The sequence below is a fragment of the Sciurus carolinensis genome, chromosome 1 (genome assembly GCF_902686445.1).
Source record: "Sciurus carolinensis chromosome 1, mSciCar1.2, whole genome shotgun sequence".
Taxonomy (NCBI): Eukaryota; Metazoa; Chordata; class Mammalia; order Rodentia; family Sciuridae; genus Sciurus; species Sciurus carolinensis.
Genome location: NC_062213.1, coordinates 140,867,831 through 140,894,336, shown reverse-complemented (window position 1 = coordinate 140,894,336; position 26,506 = coordinate 140,867,831). Strand labels below are relative to the sequence as shown.

At 36.1% G+C, this 26,506-nt stretch overlaps 1 protein-coding gene across 1 annotated transcript in view; it reads left to right on the top strand.

Annotated features, from left to right (window-relative positions):
- Adgrl2 (adhesion G protein-coupled receptor L2) overlaps window positions 1–26,506 on the top strand; it is a 266,353-nt gene that overhangs the window by 26,899 nt on the left and 212,948 nt on the right. The window lies entirely within an intron of this gene.

Sequence of the window (26,506 nt, the reverse complement as noted above, 5' to 3'; positions counted from 1 at the left end):
AGAAGATTCTATTATTCTTTAATCTAAATTCTATATACCTTTTATATTTCACAACAACTATGATATTCACTATCATACTATAAGGCTACTTGACTATATTTATTGTATTTCACTTAGCAAGGAAATCAAAAATTTTAGTGGGCTGGAGAGATAGCTCAGTCGGTAGAGTGTTTGCCTTGCAAGCACAAGGCCCTGGGTTTGATCTCCAGCACGGCAAAAAAAAAAAAAAAAAAAAAAAAATCTTCAGTAAGATGACATTCCATTCCTTTAGGAGAGGAAGTGAACTTCACTGATATTGTAAGGTTACATGGTTACTGCAACCAGAGATTAATAGCCATTGCAGGGAGTCAGATTCAGTGTGTAAACCGTTGTCCAGAAATATCTAAAGAAACTAAAGAAGGCAAGCTAATTATTAATTTTATGTTCTGTGTTAATTTACTAGGGTTTCCATAACAAAACACTACAGTCTGGGTTGCTTAAACAACAGGAATTTCCACCTGTCCTGGAGGCTGCAAGTCCAGGATAAAGGTGCCCACAGGGATGGTTTCCTCTGAGGCCACCCTCCTTGACTTGCAGATGGCCACCTTTTGCTATATTTCCACGTGGTCTTCCTCTGTATACATGCACCCCTGGTGTTTCTCTGTGTTCAAATTTCCTCTTTGCATGAGGATGCTGGTGAGCTTGGGGTAAGGCCCACCATAAGGACCTCATTTTAATCTAATGGTCCTATCTTCAAATATATTCATATTCTGAGATCCTAGAGGCAGGGCACTCGAAATATGAATTGGGGAAGGGGGCCTAATTCAACTCGTAACACGTATTGTAGTTAGTTGAGCAGCATCACCCCAAATAGATATGTCCACTTGGAGCCTCACAATGTGACTCTATTTGGAATAAGGGTCTTTGCAGAAGTTTTGAGGTAAAGATTCCCAGATGAAACCAGCCTGACTTAGGTTAGGCCTTAACTCCAAAGATGGATTTCCTTATGAGTGACAAAAAAGAAGACACTCAGAGATATAGAGAGGAAGAAGATATAAAGATAGAGGCAGAGATTTCAGCTATGCATCTACAAGTCAGGGAACATCCTGGATTGTCCACAGCTGTAGATGCTAGGAGAGGCACGGAATAGATCCCCCCTTAAAGTCTCCAGAAAACACAAACCATGCTGGCACCTTACTTTGGATTCTTGCCTCTAGAACCATAAGAGAATAATTTTTTTGTCGTTTTGTGGTAATGTGTTAAGGCAGCTACAGGAAATGAATACAGACATTGGTACCTAAAAATAATGAACCCGGCTACCACATACTGATGACTACCAAGTGTGAGGTACTATACTAGATACATATTATCTCTCTCTTAAATCCTCTAAGCATCCATCTTGTTCATTTTATATGCTTCAGGAGGCACAGATAGTAAATGCCAGAGGAAGGAGTCAAACCAGTTACCACACTGTGGTCCTTACATAAGACTGCACTGACCTGGCAGGCAAGAATATCTTGTGACACAGGAATTAAAATTTTGTTCTTAAAGCATCCAATTTGTTGAGCACAAGCAGTGACTCTGGAGGTGGGTATAGAGAAGATCGAGAGGCAGGTACATGAGGCAACTTCCCTTGACATTGAGGGGGATGTCCTGTTCTAGCATCATCCCATAACTCAGCAGAGGTTTCGCTCCTCATTGGGATTCCCAGGATACATTTCTTTCCTCAAGGATCTGCTGAATCTGGTCTCACCTGCAGCTCAATGTTGGGCAGGAATGTGCTCTTCTTTGGCATGGACCTAAGAGTCCATGTTCAGTTTTAACCTTGGTTTTCTCTTAGATTCAAGTACCATGCCTAGTAACCTAAATCTGATTACTGGTTGGTTCTTTACAGTAGTTGACTCTAGTGAACATAGTTTAAGTCTTGGTCACTGCCACCAAGTAAATCAGGAATAAGGACAGAGATGGTATCTGGAATTTAATGTGAGCATTCTTGTTCCATCCATTTATAAAATTTCTTCTTCATTTATTATCTTAGAAAGACACCTTGAGTCTTAACCCCTCATCAAGGATTCAGCTGATAAATTTTATCATACTGATGGAGCCCAGTTTTTCTAATGTATAAGTCTGAAACATGAAAGAGGGAATATTCCTATGACTAAGTTGACATATATTATGCATTTCAAGGTCAGGGGATACATTTATTTTCCATCCCCTCAAGAACCTTAAATACTGTATGATGTCTGCTTATGCATACAGAAGTTGACTAAATAACCAATGGAATATTAAGCATGGGGCTTCTAGAGTAATCCTGGAAATGAGACCCTTTCAGGACATGCCATTATTAAAACTAAAGCAATGTGTATTTGTTTTTATCTATAGTTGCCAAAATAGAATTTGTCCAAGCTCTATAATAAAATAAAACATGTTTATCTTATAAAATATTTTTACCAAAATCATCAAATTATCCTTTGATACAGTGGGTATAACTGAAGACTTGTGAACAGACTGAAACCCAGGTTAGAATTCAAAATCTGAAACAGTCTGGAAAGACAGACCATAACAACCTCAGAACTAAATTTAAATAAAGAACCAAGTCAGAAAGCAAACAAACACTCTACATCCTGCAATGCAGAAAATGTATCAACATTGCCCAATTATGTCTTTATGGTGCACACAATTTGGCAGGATCTGAATTTAGGTCAGGATTGAATGCTGAGCTGAACACCAACATACCAACCAGTATCTATCTCCCTTTCCTGAGTCCTAATTCTCATGACTGGAAGAATGAAATCTTCTGAGCTGGTTTCCATTCTTCTATATTTCTAGTTTTACTCTCAGCAACTCTTGAAGAAACTCTCCAATCTCAATCTGATTCTCTATCTATAAGCACTGCCCACCATAAGGAAAGTCAATGAAAGAGCAAAGCAGGAAATGAAGCCTTTCCATAATTTTTTAGAGGTAGCCCCACTGGGTTAGGTTCCTAACAGTGAAAATGAGAGATTATACTCATGGTGTTCACTACCAGGACCTTACAGAAGAAATAGACAAATTGGACACCAAGGGGCTGACATGGTAACAAGGACAAGCTGTAAAAGAGTCCCACCTGTGAGGAGGAGTATACTTTCTGATATGCATTAGGCAGTCTGACCTCTCTAGTGCTACATCGTAAGCCTAAACTGCAATGTGAATTTTCCACCCCCTTTTTCCCAATGCATTTCACACCTGTGCTGTTGACCTCATTTTCTTCTTGCTGTCTTGTTCTCACCTTAGGCCCCAAATTCTGTGCTCTTTACTTGAAACCCTTGGCCTAATGACCTAAGCGATCATTTCCCTGAACTCTGTCTTCATAATAATTAACCTGGCTACAGGTTCCAGCCAGCAGGACTTGGGCTGCTTCCATTGACACTCATTCTGCTGGGTGCTTTGCTGTGCCTGCTGCCCCAGGGACCCATGGCCTAGTGCCCTCAGGATGATGCGGGTGCTTTTGCTTTGGAATAATCAGACCAAGAGACAGAGTTTCACAAAAAGAGCTTTTGTGCTAGCAGCTGTAGACAAGGCATTTATTCAGCATAGACCAATCTAGTGAAGCAAGCCTGGCAGACAGAAAACAAAACAAAACCACAACACTAGACAACAAGAGCTGAATTAATTAACTCAGATATCCTAGTTATCCAACTTTTGCTGCTGAGTGTGCATCTCTGGAGTCCATCTGTAGGGCTCCACCCCACCCCATACCCTTCCACCACTTGCTGCATGACACCAGGTACATTATTTAACTGATTGGTTCCTCAGTTCCCTTATCTGAGAAAAGAGGATAAATACATTGGGAAGCTAAAATGAGAACATAAACATAGCAGCTACAGCAGCAACGGCACACAGTAAGCACTCAAAAATTATTCATGCTTTGATAGTCTATCAACTCATTTCCTCTACTTTAGACATAAACCATCAGCTTGCTCAAGAAAATGCTCTTGCCTGGAGCAGGAGAGCCAAACTGGGGTCTTAAAAGGTGTTTATGTTAGAATATCATATAAACTACCATCTTTTCTACCCCAGTTTTGCCCTCTAGGAGGCAGAGGAAAAAAAGAGAATAAGCCCCACCTGGTAATGGTGACTTAAATATTGAATGAGAACTAAAGCATGTAAACTGAGCAAGAGATAATTTTTACCTCAGCAGCGGTTCTACACATAAGACTCACTGTACACAGTATGCCAAGCAAATCTACACTGCTGCAGTGTTTCTCAACAAGGCACGTTTGACTTTATTAAGGAGATGATACCCTTTCTTATCAGAGATGATACCCTTTCTTTGTACTTTAGCGTGCCAGATCTTTCCCTCTAAGTGCCAGGAGCATTTCCCAGTCACTTCGATCATGCCAGATGCCTTCCATGACACACTGGCACAAACACAAATACACACGTGTACTTATATATCTAGAGGTCCCTTAGGAAGGTCACGGAACACTGGATTGAGACCCACCACTGTAGCAATAGAAGTACATGGACCTCTGAGGAAATAGACCTTGTGGAAGGAAATATGTACTGTCGCGCTCCCTGCCCGCAGAGAGACACAACACCTGGTTCTTTTCAGCTCTTTATTGCGCGCGTCTGCCATGGTTTGTTTCTCACTTCTTCTTCCTCTTTTGGGGGAAGCTACACCTCGATATATGCCCCAAGCGACCAATCATCATACAGAGCACGAGGGGAGAGCGTGGACAGATACAGGCAGCATATACAGGCATGCAGTGTCCATGAGGGGGCCTCAACCAATCACTGAAACTTCCTCAAGCGACATCAGTTGTTTGCGCACAAGCTAGCTACACTCAACCACACTGGCATCCTGCCAGGCGCCATCTTGGCCTTGCCACACCTAGGGCCAGGGGTCCGGCCGAAACCCCGACAATGTACTATGATACCAAAGGAAGATTAGTGTTTGCAAAACTCAGTTGTCAACCAACATCTGGGAAAGTAATATCTAACCTTTCAAATCATTACAAATGACAATGCTAATTATTATGTATTTCTCTTATTAAACCAGGGTTTATTTAATCTCTACTGAGTACCATCCATGTTAAAAGGGTTATTTAAACCAGAACAGACAATCCTTAATTATAATTTCTAGTTTAAGTAACCTTGTCTGAAGTGGCAAGTTATTTTTAAGTTCTGAGTAGTGGCTATTAACACAATATAGCTTTAATCTGTTTTTTCTTCTTTTGTGAAAAAGGAGATTTTTGTGAAGCTAAGTCAAACCCCTTGGCTTGGCTCTAACATTTCTGTTAGAGCCTCAATGGCTTTTGGCCTGAATGACTGCACTGAACACTCCTAACAAAGTTGAGACAAGTGCATGGTTATTCAGACGGAGATATGAAATCCAGACAGACACAGAGACATGACTCAAAGGCTTTGTGCTCCCTTAGTGCATATGGTTTGTACTACGCAGACCCGCCACTCAGCTCCAGCCAACATTCACATTAGGATATGAAAGTTAAGCCATTTGGTGGTCTTTGTCCTTTACATTCCCTCCCTGGATGGAGTTTCTAGAGGATCAGCTTCTATGCACAAAAGTAAAGAGCTTTTGAGAGAAGAAATGCATGCAATACAGCAAAGGGATGAAAGAGGCTCAGGCCTCAAAGAAAGTGATAGAGGAGGAAGGAGGGAACCTGCAAGCCGAGTGTGGAGAGCCCACTAATGGATCCCAGCTCAGGGTAGAGAAGGACCTGCCTGATTCAAGGAGTGTAGTACCACTAAAACAAAGGAGATTCTTTTTTCTCACGGAGAAAAAAAAAATTATAAACCAGAATGCTATTTTCTTATACTGAATAATCTTACAACCCTTTTGTGTATTATGAACCAGAGCTAATCTTAGGTGAAGATATGACAAGGAAATTTTCTTTTAAATGACAGGTTATAGAATAAGAGTAAAGGAAATCGTAGTGAAATGAAGTTGAAGAGTTAGGCCAGAATAGATATAGGAATTTTTTTTTTCTTTTTTTTTTTTTGCAGTGCTGGGGATTGAATCCAGGGCCTTGTGCATGCAAGGCAAGCACTCTACCAACTGAGCTGTATCCCCAGTCCCCGATATAGGAAATATTAAGGGGAAAAAAAAAAAAGGAATCAGTTGGAAAGAAAAATATATTAAGTGAAATACTAAGAAAAGTATTTTTATGCTTTTCTTTGAATTTAGAGTCATTTTACTTTTAGAAAACAGACCTGCGGGGCAGCATACTTTAATATCTTGAGTAAAAATCACTAAGTTACTGAAACTTAGTTGGGGAGATGTGGACTTCACATTTCAACATGCATATACTGAAATCATCTTTAGCATGGTAGTGATCATACTAGGATATCATACGTATATATATTTAATTAAATTTTGTAAAGTATTATCTTTATTTCTTATAAGGTTCAGGACCTTTTACACTTAAAATTTAAAAGTGTATATGAATTTTACACAGACCTATCTACTTTTTCTCTAAAAGCTAACATAGTAATAGTCCCTAACTGAATTCCCTTTGGAAGCTGTATTTTTCTAAGTAAGAGGAATCAACTGAAGACAACTTTTTAATATTTCTAACCAAGAGTACTGCAATATTCAATCAAATTAATGTTATCAGTGTGGTGATTATTTGAATATCTTTGATGTCAGAGCCATGCCTCAGAATTTCAAAATTCACTTGACTTTGAAATCAAAGTATACATGCTTTTTTCCTACTGTAATATAAAATATAAATATTAAAATTTTATCAAAAAATTGAACACACAAAAGGAAACTGCAAACTTTGCCAAGGATTGTGATAAAAATTTAATTTGTTTTCAAGTATCTTATAATCTATGAAATATATAAAACATAAGCTAACTATGAATGTGGTATATATTTTACTAGTATTTGTATGACAAAAAACCAAAATTGTGCTGCCTGAGTTTATATTAGCATGTACATTTTAAAAAGACAGTACATATTATAATGCAGAAAAATATTCATCCAGAATTTGGAAACTCAGGTTTTAGCCTCAGTCCTTCATTTATCTATTAGTTGTACAACTTTTTTTCTTTTAAAGTGGGAATATGCTCAACCTACTAGTTGGTTGAGCATAAAAAGCTTGTTTAAACCAAATATTTAAAACTATATGAAATATGATTTAGTTATTTAAAAGTACTTTCCTTAAAAATCATAAACAGGGGCTGGGACTGTAGCTCAGAGGTAGACCACTCGCCTAGCATGTGTGAGGCACTGGGTTTGATCCTCAGCACCACATAAAAATAAATAAATAAAGGTACTCTGTCCATCTACAACTAAAAGATATTTTTTTAAAAAATCATGAAAAAATTCCCTCATTAAAGGTATGTTATCCAATATATGGTTATCTCTCTTTCCGTCATCTAACCAAACTCTTCTCCCAGTACCAGAAAAAAAGCAAGAAAGGGAAAAAAAGGGAAAACATTTCAATTTTCAAATCTATTCTATTATTATCATACTTTAAAATACTCTGGTTGAAGATTTTGAGGAAAATGGCATTGAATTAAACATTTAAAATCGAATGCTTGACATCTTGATTGTATTTTCACCTTCAACTGGCATCATACAAAGAGTTAAGAATGGAAGCAATAACTTGCTGGGTGCAGTGGCGCATGTCTGTGATCCTAGTGACTCCAAGGCTGATGCAGGAGGATCCCAAGTTTGAGGTCAGCCTGGGCAATTAGTGAGACTGTCTGAAAAAATGAAAAGATCTGGGGACATAGCTTGGTGGTGGAACACACTCCTGGGTTCAATTCCCTGCATCAAACACGTGCATGCATGTGTGCGCACGTGTGCACACACACAAACACCACACACACACAGACACAGACACACAAAAGGATCAATAACTTATTCCAAAAATCAACATTGCAAAAAAGGGGGCATTTAATAGTTACGGTTGTTGTGATCATTCCAACCCCTAGGATAGCTATGGATCAGGGAAATTTATTCTATAAACAAATCAATGAATGAATGATCATGTTTCCAAGGAAAATAGTTCAATTTTCCTATACTTAATGATTGGTCATAGAGTCACTCTTACCATGAATCTTTTCTGTTCCTGAATCATTGCTTTTCCCAGGATGTCTAAATGGTGAGTTGTTGTTCTCTTATCAAATACAGCACCTACAGTCATCACTTAAATTGTTTGGCAAGTTCAGTACTAATACTTATCTCTTCTACTTAATCTAGAGGTGAGATTTCCAGAAGAGTTTTAAGGACAAAAGGGACAGAGCTTAGAGAACTTAAAAGAAAAGAAAAAAAAAAAAAAAAAAGGCACTATCCTTGCAGAAGAGTGATGTAAGAGGTAAGGAAGTTAAGAGACAAAACTGAACAATGAGTTTGGGGAGAAAGCTAGCCTTTTATGGAGTAAAAGGAAACAGAAAGATTGAAGTACTTTGGCCAGCCTAATGAAGGGTTTTGAAATTGAGGGTCCTTAAAGGAAACCTGGAATTAGAACAAGTTGAAGAAGTGAAGAATGTTGGGAATGAATGGAGACGGCTTGTTTGTCTAGAGTTTGTGCCCTGATAGAGAAAAGGCCGATCAGCAGCAGCAGTGGCTGCAGCTAATAAATTGGCATGTGTAAGAATGAAACAAGAAAGCACCGTGCTAATGACAGTCAGTTTTTTTCTTTATTCTTTTCTTTTTCTTTTGAGCTGCATGAACTCATCCAAAGGAGTTGCTTAAAATTACAGTTTGCTCCCTCTCCCTCTCTCTCTCTCTCTCTTTCTCTCTCTCTCTCCAAGAATTGTTTAAAGGGAAGAAAGAGGGCAAAGGAAGGGGGTAATTTATAGGATGTACCTTAGGAACTATTATTAGAAGAATAAAAAAGAGAACTACTGGCAAATGTAAGTGCATTAGAAATACAGTAATTAAAAGGTTCTATAAGAAAACGAGCAAGTCAGAGCTAACAATCTCCTATTAACCTACTGTGACTTATAACTCACATTTCACTTTTCTTTCTCAGTACAAAGTTCCCCTATAACTGTGTATGATGTCCACATGCAATTTCCTGTTGTTATAACCCCACATATGTAGCTGTGAGCAGATCTTAATTTTTTTGTATATGTGCCTCTTGTTCACCAGCTTTAAGTTTAGGGCAGAATTTATCTGTACTTTGGAAAGTGCCCAGCGTAGCTCCTCTGTTAGCATCTGATGTCTATTTTGGTAATACAGTAGTTATCAATAAATGATAAGGAAAAGCAATGCAATGCATTACAACAATAAAGGAGAGGAAAGGAAAAGGACAGAGGTAGCTGGTGATGAAACTTTTTTTATTGTGAGAAACCAAAAATGAGATGTAAATTGTAGGAAGTTAAATATATATCTAGGAAATAAAGTAGTAATAAGATACCTGTTTGATGAATTGCTTTTTAAAGAAATTAACCTAAATTCCTGATAGATGTTAAAGTATTCCATGATCATGTGAAATCACTTACGTTTCTAAAAGTTAAATTAAGATATGCTCACAACCTCATAAGAAATCAATATCTACTAAAATACGGAGAGTGTTTGGCAATGTTCTAAACACTACTTACATTATCCCACTTAAAATCCTTCTAAACTGTATGAAGTAGGAACTGACATCCTCATTTTACAAATGAGAAAGTGATGAGTAGAGATGTAAAGTAACTTGCTCAAAATTGCATGTATTTGAGTGGCAGCAGTTTCCAACACAGGCTGAGTCTGATTTTGAACACAAGTTGACTCCTGAGCCAGGCACTAGTAACTGCTATGCCCTCTGTGTCTATAAAAACCATTAAGATAAAAATTTTACTGTTGTAGGTGAATTTATGTATATAAAAGCAGCACTGGTATTTAAGTACTTCACTGGAAAGGCAGCAATTGCTGAGGACCTAAGAAAGATCTCGTTTCCTCCACTCCAGAGTTGAATATTGTCTCTCTTGTCCTTATCACAGTGTACCAAATGCTTCTCACAGTTAATGTATCTCCAAGTACCTAAATTATTACAAGAGACTGAGACATTGGTGGAAATACAGCAGAAGAGCAAAATAGAACAACCAGATGTCCTCTTTAGGTTTTTCTTTCTTATATTGTATATATTTTCTGAATGGTCTCTGGTTCCAGTTCAAATAAAATCATGTGAAATTATGTCTGTAGGATTTGCTTGTGTAGAACTTGAGAAAAGACAATGTTTCTTGGATTTAAAAAAAAAAAAAAGTGTTATCCCCAATAGCCCTTGCACCTCATTTGTTCCAAAGACAGCAGGAAATAATTTGAGAATAAACCAAAGTACTGTGGTGCCGTCATCATTTAGAACAACATTGACAGAAAAAGCCAGGGATGGGTGACTGCAAGTCACCCTGTCAGTTCAGAGGGGGAATCATTTCAAAAGATGACAAATTTGAAAGCCTTCTGTCTTGATAACTAGCAGCATCATTCTGGCAATCCTTGATGATTGCTGAATGAAAGACCCAGCGTGGGGCTAGAAGAGAAGACTTCATAATAATAACAAAAAGAGCTAAAGGTTTTATAGCACAATGCAATGTACAAAGTGTGGGTACAGATATTATCTCTCTTCATCTAGCTCTGAGATGCACACAGCTGTATATTTTTGGAAAAATTACTTATTCTTTCTTGAGCGTCAACTTTCTCAATTATAAGATGGTATAAACAATGATTCTCCTTAGGCCACATTACTTAGATTCCTCATTTATACCATAAAAGAATTAATAGTATTAGGTTAAAACAAATTTGCTGGTAGGCAAAAATCCCTACAGAGCTGGGTGTAGAAGCACTCGCCTGTAATCCCAGTGGCTTGGGGCGCCTAGGCAGGAGGATTACAGGTTCAAAGCCAGTCTCAGCAAATTGGTGACACCCTGAGCAACTTTGCAAGGCCTTGACTCAAAATAAAATATAAAAAAGGGCTGGGGATGTAGCTTAGTGGTTAAATGCTCCTGGTTCAATCGCTGGCACAAAACAAAACAAAACTACAGAATGGCAGTTTCCTATGGTTCAATCTAATACCTATCTTATGGAGTTGTGAGGACTAAATAAATGCATCAGTACACTCAAAACACATTTGGTTCTTGGTACACTCTCAGTGTTAGTCATGTAAATATGATCTCATTTCATCTTCTCCACAGCCTTGGGACACATAATAGTCTTCCACCTTTGAATATAAATTTATGGAAAAAAAAACAATATTTAAGGATTTATGGTGGAGGTGTAGCTTTATAACAAATACCACTGCAATATAATATAATAAATAAATAAATAAATAAATAAAATATTGTTCTGTGGACTATAAGCTGCTTGTTGTTTATATCAGCCAGTTCACCAGGTCTTTGGGCTGCTTCTCTTTCCCACCCGTATTTGCCATCCAGAGTATGGTTGCTTAGTTTTCTTTTTTTTCCTTTGGCAGTGCTGGGGATTGAACGCAGGGCCTTGTGCTTGCAAGGCAGGCACTCTATCAACTGAGCTATATCCCCAACTCAACTGAGTCATACCCCCAGCCCAGTTGGTTAGTTTTCTAATTTGAGGCCTCAACAAACTCCCGTTTGACTTTGTTTACCTTAAAACATGGCTGCAGACCAGAGGAATGGATAGGAGAGGAGTTTAAAAACATGCACTATGTCAGCAGAAAACTTTTCAATAGATTCAGGTACAGGTTGATAAATAAAGTAAAATATAACTTTTAATGCGTGAGTGTAAATAAACAAAATTTGTTTACTTGTGTGCTCTGATTTTTTGTGGAAATGTTTTAACTTTGATTTTGATTTCTAAAAGACATCTGTAGGCTTTTTGCCAATAAACACTGTACCTTTGCAAATATGGGCATATCATATTTATACTAAATTGGAATATATCCAAGGAATAATTTAGTAATGTTAAAGGTATAAGATGCCAAATATTGTGAAGGCAACAAAAAATAAATATTTTGTAAACTGTTGGATCTGTATTTTCCAGAAAGCCTCTGAAAATAAACATAGAGAAAGGATATATGTATTGTCAATACTATTTTACTCTGTGGATAAATATGCTGCATGAAGTCATGAGTATTATGATTAATAAAACAATATTATTGGCATTTTCCTAATAATTTAAATAATAGAATAGCCATTTTGGTTGCTCTTCTCTCTGAGAACTAATATACTAATTCAAAATTACATTTTAAATATTGCTTGTTTGGGAAGTAATAATGTAGAACATACCAAGATTTTTTCCATGAAAGTGCTATTTGTGAACATATACAAAATCTCAATTACTAAGATACAGTTGCCTTTTGTGGACACTGTTTAAGACATAAATAGCAAAAGAGCAACATGCCATAGCTGTTTCTTGCATCTTCTGTTTTCTAAAATGTAATCATTTTGGATTACTGCAATTTTTGAAAGGATAGAAAGGAAAAGAACAGTAATCTTAGTGGAAAGAAATTTTAATAATTGAGTATTCAATACAGTTTATATTTGACTGAAAATATGTTCTTTAATATTGTGTGTGTGTGTGTGTGTGTGTGTGTGTAAGAGGGAGGGAAAAAGGAGAGAAAGAGAAGAGGGAAACAGACAAAAGTATGTATGTACAGAAACCCACAGGGCTGGTAGATTTCTTTTTATTGACCTTTTCTGTTTGTTTTAATTCTGGGAATCTTGTTTCTAATTGATGACTTTAAACACAGGCTGACAGCTTCATAGTGCCAAAACGAATACTAGCCATAAGAAACAGGAGAGGTTTACTCAAAGTTAAACAGAAGATCTAGGCCAAGTTGAAGCCAGTTCTTAAAATTCTTTGTCCAGTGTTCTTTCTTTTACATGTTGATGCTACTGACTTCTATTCACTAATTATCCTAGAATTTAGCCACTTTCACTTGCTTACTTTTCTTTCCTTTTAACTGGTAATATCAATTCTCTAGATTTAAAATGGTGTCTTTGGAAAAGACAGATACCTAGTGAGCTAAAAACAAAAGTGCCCTATTTTCCATTTACTCACTTTCCAAGCCCTGTACTGGGAATGGACCCAAGGGCATTCTCCATCGAGCTGATTCCCCAACACTTTCTACTTTTTATTTTGAGACAGGGTCTTGCTAAGCAGCCCAGCTGGCCTCGAACTTGTGATCTTCCTGCCTCAGCCTCTTGAGGTGCTGGATTTATAGGCCAGCACTACACCCAGCTTCTATTCACACTTGTCTAGGACACATTATCAGCATACTGTTTGAAGTAGAATTCAGCTACAATAAAAATGTTTGTGAAAATAAAAGTGGCTTTTAAAGATCATGAAGGAAACTCATATATAAAAACCAAGCAATATAAGAAAGGTTCTCTTTCAATTTAAAATCCATTCCAACTACTTCCCCTAACTAACCTTTTCTTTCCTTTCTTCCTTCACCAATTTACCATTTTGATTGATATCTTTCCAGTCTTTACAAAATGGTTTAGACAGCAAGGAGTTCACTACAAATTTGACTCAAACATATTAAAGAAAAATAGCAAAGAAATAGGAGGATAATAATTTCTTATCCTGAGAAAGAATCTCTCAAGGAATAAATGATAAACTGATGAAGAGAAAAAAATTCAACAGTCTTAAAACTACTTCCATATCATCACCCCCACTTGTTCACACTATCATCTTCACACACAGACTCTTTACTCGACTTCTTAGCACTTTCAATACCCTGGCTTATGACGTATTGCCTATTACAAGGTCCCCATTACAAGGTGAAAAGCCCTATCAGAACAGGAAATTTGTTTTAATAGATTTTTCATTACTTTATCATCACTTGAAATATGTAGATGCTTTGAAAATATTGTTAAATGAAAAAACTAAAAATTAGATGTTTGGGGACTAAATGCCTATGGTTAATTGAATAAAACTCTATTTGTTGGAATGGTTTCTAAAATATCTGCAGCTGCCGTGTTTCCATTGTGATTGAGTTTCATATTCTTTCTTAGGTTCATAGTTCTATCATTTCTCATTATATAGTGTAATGTATAAGTCATAAGAATTAGAGTAAAATCCATACTGACTTCATGACTGACCCTGTTTTGAATAAATCTTCAATCTGAATGTGGTTTCTTATAATTGGCCAATTTCCCTGAAAAGTCTGTAAGTAAGTAAAATATATTGATTAATTGAGAACTGAAGTTAATTGGGTTTTTACTAAAATTTATTATACTGCCACAGAGTAGGCACTCAATTAATATTGGTCAAACATGTAAACTCTGGTTAGTTAGAATTATTTTGTTTTTAGTTTCTCAAATGAAAAGAAAAAAAATATGAAGTATGTGATATGAGTAGCATTAGAATCCATGAAGAGGACAAGTAAGCTATTTTAGAAAGGTCTCATATTCATTGTCTTCTTCTTCATTTTTCTTTCCCTTCTTTTCTATTCTTCTTCATTTTCTTTCCTGACCGATTCAGTCCTAAACCATGACATGTGGACAAGTGAAATAGGCATCCATAGGTGTATGGGAGAGAAGAGACTGAAAGCTTAAATAGCAATGTTGGACCTCAAGTAGGGTGAGGAGGGCATCTGAGTGGGCATTTGATAAGTGGATGCTGATATATAACCAGGGGACAGGGGGTTAAGGAAAGAATGGAGGAACTTTGAATTGTGTAGAGGGAAATGTGGGGAGAGGAGGGGACAGGGGGAAGGAAAGACTGTGGAATGAGACAAACATTATTACCCTATGAACACATGTGATTACACGAATGGTGTGACTCTACATCATGTATAGAGAAATGAAAAGTTGTATTCCATTTGTGTACAATGATTCAAAGTGCATTCTGCTGTCATGTATAACTAAATAGAACAAACAAAAATTTGTAGAAAGATAGATAAGTCTAACTATCTGTTATGGTTTAGATAATAGGTGTCCCTCAAAAGTTATGTGTGAGAAAATGCAAGAATGCTTAGAGGTGAAATGACTGATGAAAACGAAAACCTTAACCTAATCAGTGCATCAATCCCCTGATAGGGATTAACTGAGTGGTACCTTCAGGTTGGTAAGGTGTAGTTAGAGGAAGTAGGTACCTGGGGGACTGCCTTTGGAGTGTGTGTATGTATATATATATATATATATATATATATATATATATATATATATATATATATTGATATAAAATACATATAGAGAGAGATTATATGTATATATATATTTTTTTTGTTTGTTTATTTGTTTGTTTTGTTTTGTTTTTTATACCAGGGATTGAACCTAGGGGCCTTTTGAGACAGGGTCTCAATAAGTTTCTAGAGCCTCACTAAATTACTGAGACTGGCTTTGAACTTGCCAACCTCCAGATCAGCCTCCTGAACTGCTGGGAGTATGTGTGTGCTACTGCACCTGGAGAGGGGTACATATTTTGTGTCTCAAAAGTGGAATCTCTCTCTCTGTTTCCTCCACCACACCCTTCCACTATTATGTTCTGCCTTATCTCGGGGCCTGAGCAATGGTCAGCCATGGATGAACTGAGACCTCTAAAACTGTGAGCTCCCAGATGAACTTTTCCTCTTCTAAAATTGTTCTTTTCAGGTCTTTGGTCTCAGTAATGAAAAAGCTGACCAAAACACTCTATCTATCTATCTATCTATCTATCTATCTATCTATCTATCTCCTCATTTCTGGATCCCAAGAACAATGCCCTTAAAACAATGGGCATACCTACTCATTGATTTTAGTATCTAAATACCATTTTCAACAAAAGAAACTGGGACTCCTTGGAGACATCACTGACACCAAAGCTGGGACATAATAATTATAAAGTACAACTGGAATATCTTACTTTGCAAAAGTATAGAAGTACTCAGTAAATGCCAGGAGCATGTCAAAGAAAGAAGTCAGATTAAAGAGGAAAACCCTGATCATATCTAAACAATATGAAGATCGAAGTGAACAATAATTCTAACAACAGATGTATAGATTCAGTTTGATATAACTGTAGCCATTTTGAGTCATAACCACCATGATTGTCCCAGAGGAATCCTTTTTGGTTTCTCCTACAGTTTCCTGACATATTTTAAATAGATAAAACCGTTATGGAGCTTTATAACCAAACTCTGGCACCTAGAATGCTCCTAACTCTTTGGTACTAGCTTATGATAAATCAGGTGTACTTCAGGCTGGGTGGAGTCACTTTTGTTCTAACCAATATGTATGACCCTACTGCTGACCCAACTAGCAGGGGGATCCATTTGGTTTTGCTGCTACCAAAGCTTTTGTCAGTAAGTCCTCAATAACTTTCTTTCTGTACAATTCTGGATCCAACTGCTTCTCTTTCTTCAGTCTCAGGGCACCTTGGGGTCCATATTCAGACACTGAGATGGGGTTGTTCCACAATGGTAGATTATAGCCCATTGAATAAAATTGATATCCATAAGTCCAAGCAGACATAAAGAAATAAATAGAAAGTTAATGTACTTGCCCCAAAATACTTAAAAGAAGATGGAAAAAGAGCTATTTTACAGTGATTGCTTTAATCATGAGATCAATACTGACATCAGAAATAATGTTTCACTTGATAGAATGCAATGCAATGGATTATTTTTGCAATTTTTCGACCAAAAATAAATAACATGAATCTAGTAATGAGAATGCAGGAGAAAAACCTAGAAAGAAGGAGCATCTTACAAAATAACTCATAATCTTTAAAGGTGTCAAAGTCATGAAAAACATGGAAAAACTGAGAAAATTTTCCAGATTGAAAGACTAAAGATATGTCTTTATAGTACTCACTACAATGCCAGATTCTACACTGAATTCTTTTGCATAAAGGATCTCTGGGACAAGTGGAAAAATTTGAATGGGATCTGAGGACTATATGATAGTGATGTATCAATGCTAATTTTCTGATTTTTGTAGGTATGCTTCAGTTATCAAGGAAAATGCCCCTGTTTGTTCAAATATTTAGGAATAATGGGAATCATGTTGAAAAATTACTCTAATTCAAATAAAATGTTATTTATACTGCAGTTGTAATATTTTTGTAATCTGAGATAATTTCAAAGTAAAAATTATTTTTTAAAATATTTTCAAATTTACTATTTTCCGTGAAATGCTCTCATTTTACTGAAAATTTTTCAGGTTAAATTTAGAGAACTCTTTTCTATTTTGCAAATTTTTATAATGAAGTCTGCTATGGTTCTAATGTACATGTCTTCCCCAAATTTATATGTTGAAATCTCTACCTTTGATATGAAAGTCACCTACCTTTGGGAGGTGACAGCATGACAGTGAAGTCCTAATTAGCGAGATTAGCCATTTTAGAAAGAGAGATCCCTTGCACTTTCCACCATGTGAGGTTAGTGAGAGAAAAGCTTTGCCCATGAAGAAGTGGGCTCTCCCCATACACTGAATCTGTAGGTCCTCACTCTTACACTTCCCAGTGTTCAGAATGGGAAGAAACAAATAGGTGCTGACTGCAGAAAATCCATTTGACAGCATTTCATTATAACAGCCAGAATAGTCCAAGATAAAAAAAAGTATAGAATGTAGAAAGAACTCTCCCCTCCTTTAAAGTAAAGGATTATAAGTTTTTAAAAGTCCTTATACTTTGTGGGAATTCCTATTTAAATAATTATAAATGCTCAATGGTCATAGTCATGTTTTCTGTTTCATTTTATCTTATTTTAAAGGCCTTTTCATATATTTTGTTCAAGAAGAGGCTGAATATCTACGGTAGATATTAAAATAGCAATGAATATTATCTAAACAGAAAACTGACACTTCCCTAGGAGCAGAAAATTTGATAGAAATAATAATGTGAACACCTAGCATTTTGTATTTACTGTCATTGCTAAAATGCAACCATTTTCAATAAAAGGAAAGAGCCAGGCGAGGTACTTATAGTCCCAGCTACTCAGGAGGCTGAAGCTGGAAGATCTCTTGAGCACGGGAGTTCTAGGTCAGTCTGGGTAGCACAGCAAGATGCCATCAAAACACAGAAACAAAAGTAAATAACATGGCAAATAATAAACTCTCTGGCTGCATGAACTTTTAAGTCAATTCTAGCAAAGACAGTCAAGCAGGCCACAATGAGGAGAACTGTAGGATGGGTACTGAAGGGACTCCTACTCCATCTATTCAATGTCATCAGTGCTTGGCTGTGCAACAAACACAGCCAAAATTAGAGCAGCAGGTAAATTTATGAAGCGGGATTTGAATATACTATCAAAGATTTATTTGCTCAATAGTGTACTTATACACATGGAAAAATCAAATAATTGCTTTTAAACAAAATAATAAAATACATAGGTTTAGAAATGATGACATTGGAATATCTAGTTTGCCAATTTTAAATTTAGATATTAAAGATTTAAATTAAGCTGGGTGCAGTTGTGTGTGCCTGTAGTTCAAGTTACTCATAAGGCTGAGGTAGGTTTGTTTAAGCCCAGGAGTCAGAGGCAAACTCGGGCAAAACAGCAAGACCCTGCCTCAAATCCAACAAACCAACAAAAATTTAGATTAGAATTAGAATGTTAAGTTCATATAGTGCATTAAACAAATATTTATCATGCCTTTAATAACTTTTTAGTTGGTCAGTCAAGTAATAATTTCCATTGAATCAAACACCTGAAATATCTTGAAGATTGTCATTGTGACTCCTATTACTAGCAAGGTATCTCAGAGGCTGACTATCTTTCTCTACAGGCAATCATGTTTGGAGGAGACGATCCTTTGAATATGCTTCTGAATATTTGTGGGGGAATACTTTTTATTCTATCATGGAATTGAGTTGTGGTAGGATGGATTTGGATTATAACTGGTGGGAGTGAGGGGGCCCAGGGTTATCTGGTTGGTCTGTCATAGAAAAGATTTTACCCCATGACTAAACATCATAGCACTGTGCTGATAGAAACCAAGAAATAATAATAATCCTTCTTGGAGTTCATGAACACTTTCTTAATGTGAGAAAAGTTAACCTTTACAAATATTATGGTTTGAAGAAATTTATGGTATTTACTTAAGAAAATACTCAGGCCAGGCATGGTGGTTCTCACCTCTTTTGCCAGCTACTCAGGAAGCAGGTGGATTTGGAATCTAGTCTGGGCAACTTAGCAAGACGGTGTCTCCAAATAATATAAAGATGACTGGGGATGTAGCTCAGTGTTAGAGTGCTCAACTATCATGTGTAAGGCAGCGAGTTCAATCCTCAGTAATTCCCCCAAAAAGGAAAATAAAACACTCAGAATTCCACATTGCTGAAGACTAGTTCAGCTAAGATCAGTACTACTATGTGGTGGCATCAAAATCCAACTTTTCTGCTTTATAGCTATGGGAGCTTAAACAAAGTATTTAATCTCTTTGTTCTTCATTTCCTTCATATGTAAAAGAGATAATAAGAACACCCAAATTATAGAATTATTATGATCATTAAGTGAGACATGTCAATTGCTTAAAGTAGTACCTGGGACATAGGAAACACTAATTGCTGTCTATTTATTATCACAATTATTGGAGATAAGGAAAAAAGATTTTAAAAGTCCAGCAAAAACAGAAGCTACAATAAGAAATCAAGTGATTTTGTAGAACACATTTTGATCATTCCTTGAATAAGACTTCTTATATGGACATATGTATTGGTATGTACCAATACAAAATTAGGGCCCACAAGTAGTTTTTATTTAAATTCATCTGTATAAATTATGATAGTAGTATTCCTCACAGCATTATTAGAGGATTTAATTTTAAAAATTCTTAGCAATTTTCTTGACTACTAATAAGCACTCAAAACACTAGTTGTTTGACTATTCCTAATTATTATTATTATCATTATGATATAATATGTTGGGAGTCTGAGAGATACATATGAGGTTATAATTACAATTATAGAACAGAAGAGCTAACATTTCAGTCTTTTTAAGAATGAATAGTTTTCCAGATGGAGAGGAGGGAAAGAACATTCATGGATTCACAATGTGCTTTACTTAAACTGGATTGTTTTCAAAAAGTCACTGGGCCCAAATTATTCTGCTGAGAAACTGCTTTTGATATGACCATATCCCCACAGACTAATCAACCAACAGGTAATTGAACTGGGTGCTGTGGTGCACACCTGTAATCCCAGCAAAGGGAAGTCGAGGCAGGAGCATTGCAAATTCAAGGCCAGCCTGGACAAGTTAGCAAGACCCCATTCCAAAATATAAAATAAAAAAGGTTGAGATGTAGCTCATAGGTAGGATGCCCCTGGGTACAATCCCCAGTACTGCCTGAAAGAAAAAAAGAAAAAAAAAAAAAAAGAAGTAATTGGCACAAAATATATGGAATATGCAGATGAAGTGTAGATGGCCCCCCTTCCTACATTCACATTCTCTTCTTGAGCATTTTCTGAGGTTGACACCTCCCTAAGTGCAGTTTGCATCAGGCCATAACTACTGGGCAACATAACCTGGTTCTCAAATGCCTGCTGCATCAAGCCCAAACAATTCTGTCTCGTTTTAAGACTTCTCTGCAGTCTTGCAGTTGAGAATATGGCATAAGTACCGACATTACCTGGAACTTGTTAAAGAGATATCTCAGACTTTAATCCATATCTACTAAATTAGAGTCTTCATTTTAACAAGATCCCCAGGTTTGTAAGTTAAAGTTTGAGAAACTCTTCTTTACAATATTCATTAATCTAAACCAGTCAAAACCACTAACTTCCCATACAACCCACAGTGTCATCAGAAACAATTGGGGCTGGGTTATAGCACAATTATACAGGTCTTGCCTAATATACACAAGGCCTGTAGTCCCATCCCCAGCACTACAGAATTACCTCTCTTCACTAATTTTTCTGTATCCAAAGCAATTCCTCTATTTATGCTCTTTTCTTTTAACTCTGATGGAAATACCCAAATACCCTATTTCCATCCTGACAACTATTTAAATTTCATCTTTTGAAGACTAATAAAAAGTTTCAGATATTCCATGAAATTAGGACCATTTCAAATGACTGTACCCTGCCCCCCCACTCCTCACCCCCCATACTGGAGATTAATCCACGGGAACTGCTTAACCAGTGAGACTTATCCTGTCTTTTTTTTTTTTTTTTTTTTGTGGTGCTGGGGATCGAACCCAGGGCTATCCCGTCTTTTTTTGAGACAGGATCTCTCTAAGTTGCTTAGGGCCTTGCTAAATTGCTGAGGCTGGTTTTGAACTTGTGATCCTCCTGCCTCAGCATCCCAAGCCACTGAGATTATAGGTGTGTACTACCACCATTTCATTCTTTTTGTTATTCATTCATTCAACACCATTTCATTCTTTTGGTTATTCAGTCATTCATTATTCATCCAATAATTGTTTTCTGAATGCTTACTATTATTTATCAGACATTTGCATTGGCCACAGTACGAACAAGAAAGCAGAATTTTTGTACTTTGGTCAGCTCACAATCAGAGCTATAAAGACTTAAAAGAGTTACCTTACATTTCACAGGCAGGATGTGCAAGTGGGTAGATGTGAGGGTGCAGGGCTATGTTAGACAAAACCACAAAAAAGTGCTTTTTTGTTAAAACCACTTATATGAAGCAATACTGATGAAATGTATTAAAACATTTTATAGTGTGGAATGGATTAAATATTTCAACTGACAGGGACAAAACAGAGATATCATGCTTTACTTTTTTCATGCTAATTTTACCTCCTGTAGAGGATCATAAGTTTTTTTAATAGGCCAGCAATATGTCTGTCTTCATTCAATAAACAAATACTATTATTAAAAATAGCTCCTATTTGTCCTTTTCTGATTCCTTGGGTTTTAGACATGGTAGGCACTAAATAAATACTTGTTGATCGAAGACCGTCTTTGATCTCAGGTTGGTGACCAGGTTTACACACATGGAAGGATCATTGCACAAATGCAGCTCTTCCTCCTGCTGTTTTTCAGGACATACAGAAACATTCTTGAATGTGCAATGACACTTTGGTTTAGTAGTAGTGTCTTTTGGATCAAAAAGTTTCTGCAGGGTGCCATAGAAGTTTCTGTTTCTCTGTAGCTAATGTTTGTGTTCACCAGAGACTCTGTTGGAACACAGCCAACCAAATGGGATTGGCTAGTAAAAGCTTTTGTGGGTGAGTATATTGGAAACAAGTCTCAAGACCATTTGCTGGCAAAACCTCAGCAAAAGGAAATTTCACCAACATAAGTTAAAGTAAAGGTTTGATTTGAAAGAGTCAGGAAGGGCAGAAAAGATAAAGTTCTTAACGAAGTATGTAACATTCCATATTCTTTACTGGTAAAATAAAAGTAAACTTTTCTGGTCATTGCATAAACCACTCCTCAGTTCTTCTGGTAGAAACAGATGCTTCTGGTAGACAGTCATTCTTCAAAGATCTCATGCTCCAAGCAATAGCACTGGAGTACAGAAGATTAAGGATTATGCAGAGCTTTGGTGAGCCCATTGGTTCCTTCCCTGTGATTAAAAGTGGGGTCACACAAGGAAACTTCGAAACCAAACTAAATAAAAACACTATTTCCAAACAATATAAACTAGAACTTACAGGATCTGATGTTAAGTGAATAGTATTCATTGCTTTGACTCAAGAATCAGAAATTTCTCTATATTTATAATCTTCAAATTACTTACAACTTATTCAGGGATCTTGCTAAAGACGAACATTCACACGATGTGTAATTTTCTCTTCAACTTTTAATTTCTCTGGATACAGAAGAAAAGCTTTGGTCTTTTAATTGAGCAATTATTATTTCTTAAGTGAATATGAAGTTTAAGAATAGTGCCAAAATCTCCCTTTCATCCAGAGAACAAGTCTAACATAGGCAGTGCATAAGCACTCTCTGGCAGCACCCCAGCCCTAGGTGGAAGAGCCAATCAGGACTGAAAAGGGAACACATTCTTCACCTCCAGTCACTCCCTGGCATCTACTGCGCTCCTGAACTAATGCCAACTAGGTCCGATTTACATGTCTCCTTGGAGGTTTTAGATAACTCTTCACTAAGAACTGTTTGTTTTTCTCATTTAGACTGTTTCTCCAGAGTAGGATTTGCAAGCTTGCTGCTAAATACGCTGTTAGCAGATCATTGCTCGTTTTCGCACTGACATAAAGCACTGGTATTTGAAAAAATCATTAAGAAGTGACTCATTTTACCTCCCAGATCTAAGTTTGTGGAGGGGTTCTAATACATCTTCTACACTGTGGTCGCAGGACTCCAGAAACAGAAAATAAAGAGTTCATATGCAAACATTCATACAAAATGCCCACACAGGGAACTTGCTGCTTCGTGGCTTGTGCCATTATTTAAGCAATTCCAATTAAGTTTTTCTTTGCAGAGAGCTGGAATCCATTTCTCTAGAACTTCTATCACTTGTCTTAGTTTTCTAACATTCTCCCTGTTTCTTTTCATGAGAAGATCTTCAAACATTTGAAAATAGGTTCAGTGCTTCCTCTCAAGGTATAGGTTTTACTTTTAATTTAAACACCTCTTATTCCCTCAGCTTCTCCTGAGGTTATATACCTTCCAAACTTTATCATTAATGAGAAGTTGGTTTTGCAATAACTGCATTTTGAACATAGTTATTGCTAATACTGAGATCAATTAAAGTTAAAAATATATAAAATTTAGCTGGGCATGGTGAAACATGCCTGTAAACCCAGGAACTCAGGAGGTAGATGCAGGAGGATCAAAAGTTCAAGGTCAGCCTGGACAACTTAGCAAGACCCTATTTCAAAAAAAATAAAAATAATAAAGGGGGCTGGGCATGTAACAGTGGTAGAGTGACTAGGTTCAATTCCCACTACTGGAAATATATATACATTTAAATACAAGTCATGCGTATATAGTGTGTATATATATTTATGCAAGTACATATGTATTTATATATATATATACACACAAATATATACACACACAAATATATACACTCTATACGCATGACTTATATTTTAAATAATCTTTTTTATACTTGATTAAGTTTTGATTGCTACTGTCTTTAATACATACAATGCAATACAGAAATTGCTTTTGAGATATCAGACTGGTAAATTCAGCTACGGAAAGCATCTTTTTGGTGCCTCCATTAATGGAAATTTTACTAGACAGTACTAAGTGGTGTTTGAAAAAAATGTTAAAATATTACTTTTAGCTATCGATATGAAACTTCTCACCAGAGAAGCATCACAACATCAAGACAAAATGTTCATTATCTAAATAAAAGTTTTAGCAGACACTAAAATTGTTAGGAATGTCTTAGATCACTTGGCTACAAAATTAGTTTTTTAAAAAATTTATTAGACAATACCAAATTATAATATAGTAACCATTTGCAAAATTCCAAGCATTTATGAAAATATAATTAACTAACACTTAAAATCAGAATGGAAAACGCTTCAAGCTGGGCACAGTAGCACATCCCTGTAATCCCAGAGGCTCAGGAGACTGAGGCAGGAGTATCCACAAATTCAAAGTCAGCCTCAGCAACTTAGCAAGGTCCTAACAACTTAGAGAGACCTGTTTCAAAATAAACACAAAAAGGGCTGGAGATGTGGCTCAGTGGCTAAGCGCCCCTGGTTTCAATCCCTAGTGACAAAAAGAAAAAAAATTAAAGGCCCTTCCAATATTCCTTGTATGTTTACATAAATGATCCCTTATATGCCAAAGTTTATCTAGTCCTCTGCAAAATGCTAAAGTGATGATTCATCCAACAATGTAGATGGTTAATAGTCGACCAAACAACATCAACAATTTAATGCATCATGCTCTCACTTCTCATTAAAATTGTTATATTACTGAAGCTTGACCAAAGTTTTGTTCATGCTTAGCCCTCCATTTAAATTTGATATTCTACATTTCTCTTCCTATGTTAGATTTTGCTTTGTCTTTAATTATTTTCCTTCTTTCTCTTACTTGTATTCAAGAAATAAGAAAATGATTTTGTCAGTCCAAAGTATGCTCAGATAAAAGGCAAATAATTCAAGGGACTTGTTGAAGAGGGTTGACATTTGAACGTGAGAGGCTGTTTCTTTTATTCATCATTCTCCTACTGAGGTTAGTTGATACTTGATAGTGACTGACTGGAGTGTTTCCAATAGTTTGAAAAAAAAAAAAAAAACCTTCTAAAAAAAGGAATGGTGGCAAAATAACATTAAAAAAAAAAAAAAAAAAAAAAGAGCTGGGTATGGTGGCACATGTTTTTAATCCCAACTACTTGGGAAGCCAAGGTAAGAGATCGAAAATTCAAGGACAGTCTGAGCAAATTAGGGGGACCCTGTCTCAAAAAATAAAATAAAAATGCTGGGGATGTAGCTCAGGGGTAGAGCACTTGCCTAACATGCCTGAGACCCTGGGTTCCATCCCCAGCATAAAGGGGTATTGGGATTAAAACCAATGAGGTAGAATAGTCCAAACATATATTCCAATCAAGTCTTACACTTGCCCAATAGTTACAAGTCTCTCTGAAAATATTTATATGTGTGGGTTGAGGCAAGTTGCCTATTCATTTGTAAAAGGTGTTATCAGATTCATCAGGACTTGGTTGTGAATTTGACTACACAGTTTTGGCTCATAGAAAAATGAGGAGGAAATATCTGATTAAAGTATGCATTGCTGCGGAGGCAACTGAATGTTGCCATAGCAATTGAGATGAAATGTGCAAGAAGTGAGATAATTAAATCTAACCCCTTTAGTAGTTTTGACAGTCAATGCACTGCCAATAGGAAAAGTTATCTACAGTATTAAGATAAAACACATTCCACATGGAAAGTCCCCTTACTAGTATTTTGTTGTTCTTTTTCTAAATACATTGCTTTAGGTGTCTAATTTGAATGTTCTCTTTTAATAATCAATGCAGTTTTGACCTTGGTCTGCAACTGCCTAGAATTTCTGGTTTATTGTATCATGTGAGCACACATCTATAAAATATATCCATTTTGTCCCTTCTAATTCTTAGAAAAAAATACACTAAATTTTAGCCAAAGCTGTAACATTTGAGCATAGAATTCAATAATATCTAGAACGTGCTGCCCTCTTCAGGAGCTGCTGCTTAAAAATGCATTTTTTTTTTTTTTAGCAGCTTAGAAACCATAACTATGAGCAGTAATATCAAAAGTTCTATTAATAATTGTTCATAAATAAGTACCAAATATGATAATGAATTTCTAAATTTAAATTTTCCTATTAAAAGTTTGCACTAAAAATAAATAATACAAAATTTTGAAATAAATTATGAGTATTTACGATTAAATACAAAACAATAATTTCCTTAAAAGAACTACTTTCATAGGGAGAATTCTTGAATCATTACAGAATCTTGGATTTCCATATTTTTTGCTGTTCAAATGTTTAAATGTGTCTAATAAAATACTTTCTATGTGAAAATCTAAGTAGGATACTCTTTAAGTTCTAATTTTGCTATCCAGTCAATGGTTTTTAAAAATTTGTGAACATTAGTGTTGTAGTTTGAAATTTTATTTTTTATTTACAGAAATATTATAATTTTAAGAATAATTATTTAAAACACACATTAGAACATAACTTCTATTCAAAGTTATTTTACTAGAAAAAATATTCTAAGGTCTAAGACATTATTATCTGGAAAATTTAAGCAAATTCCCT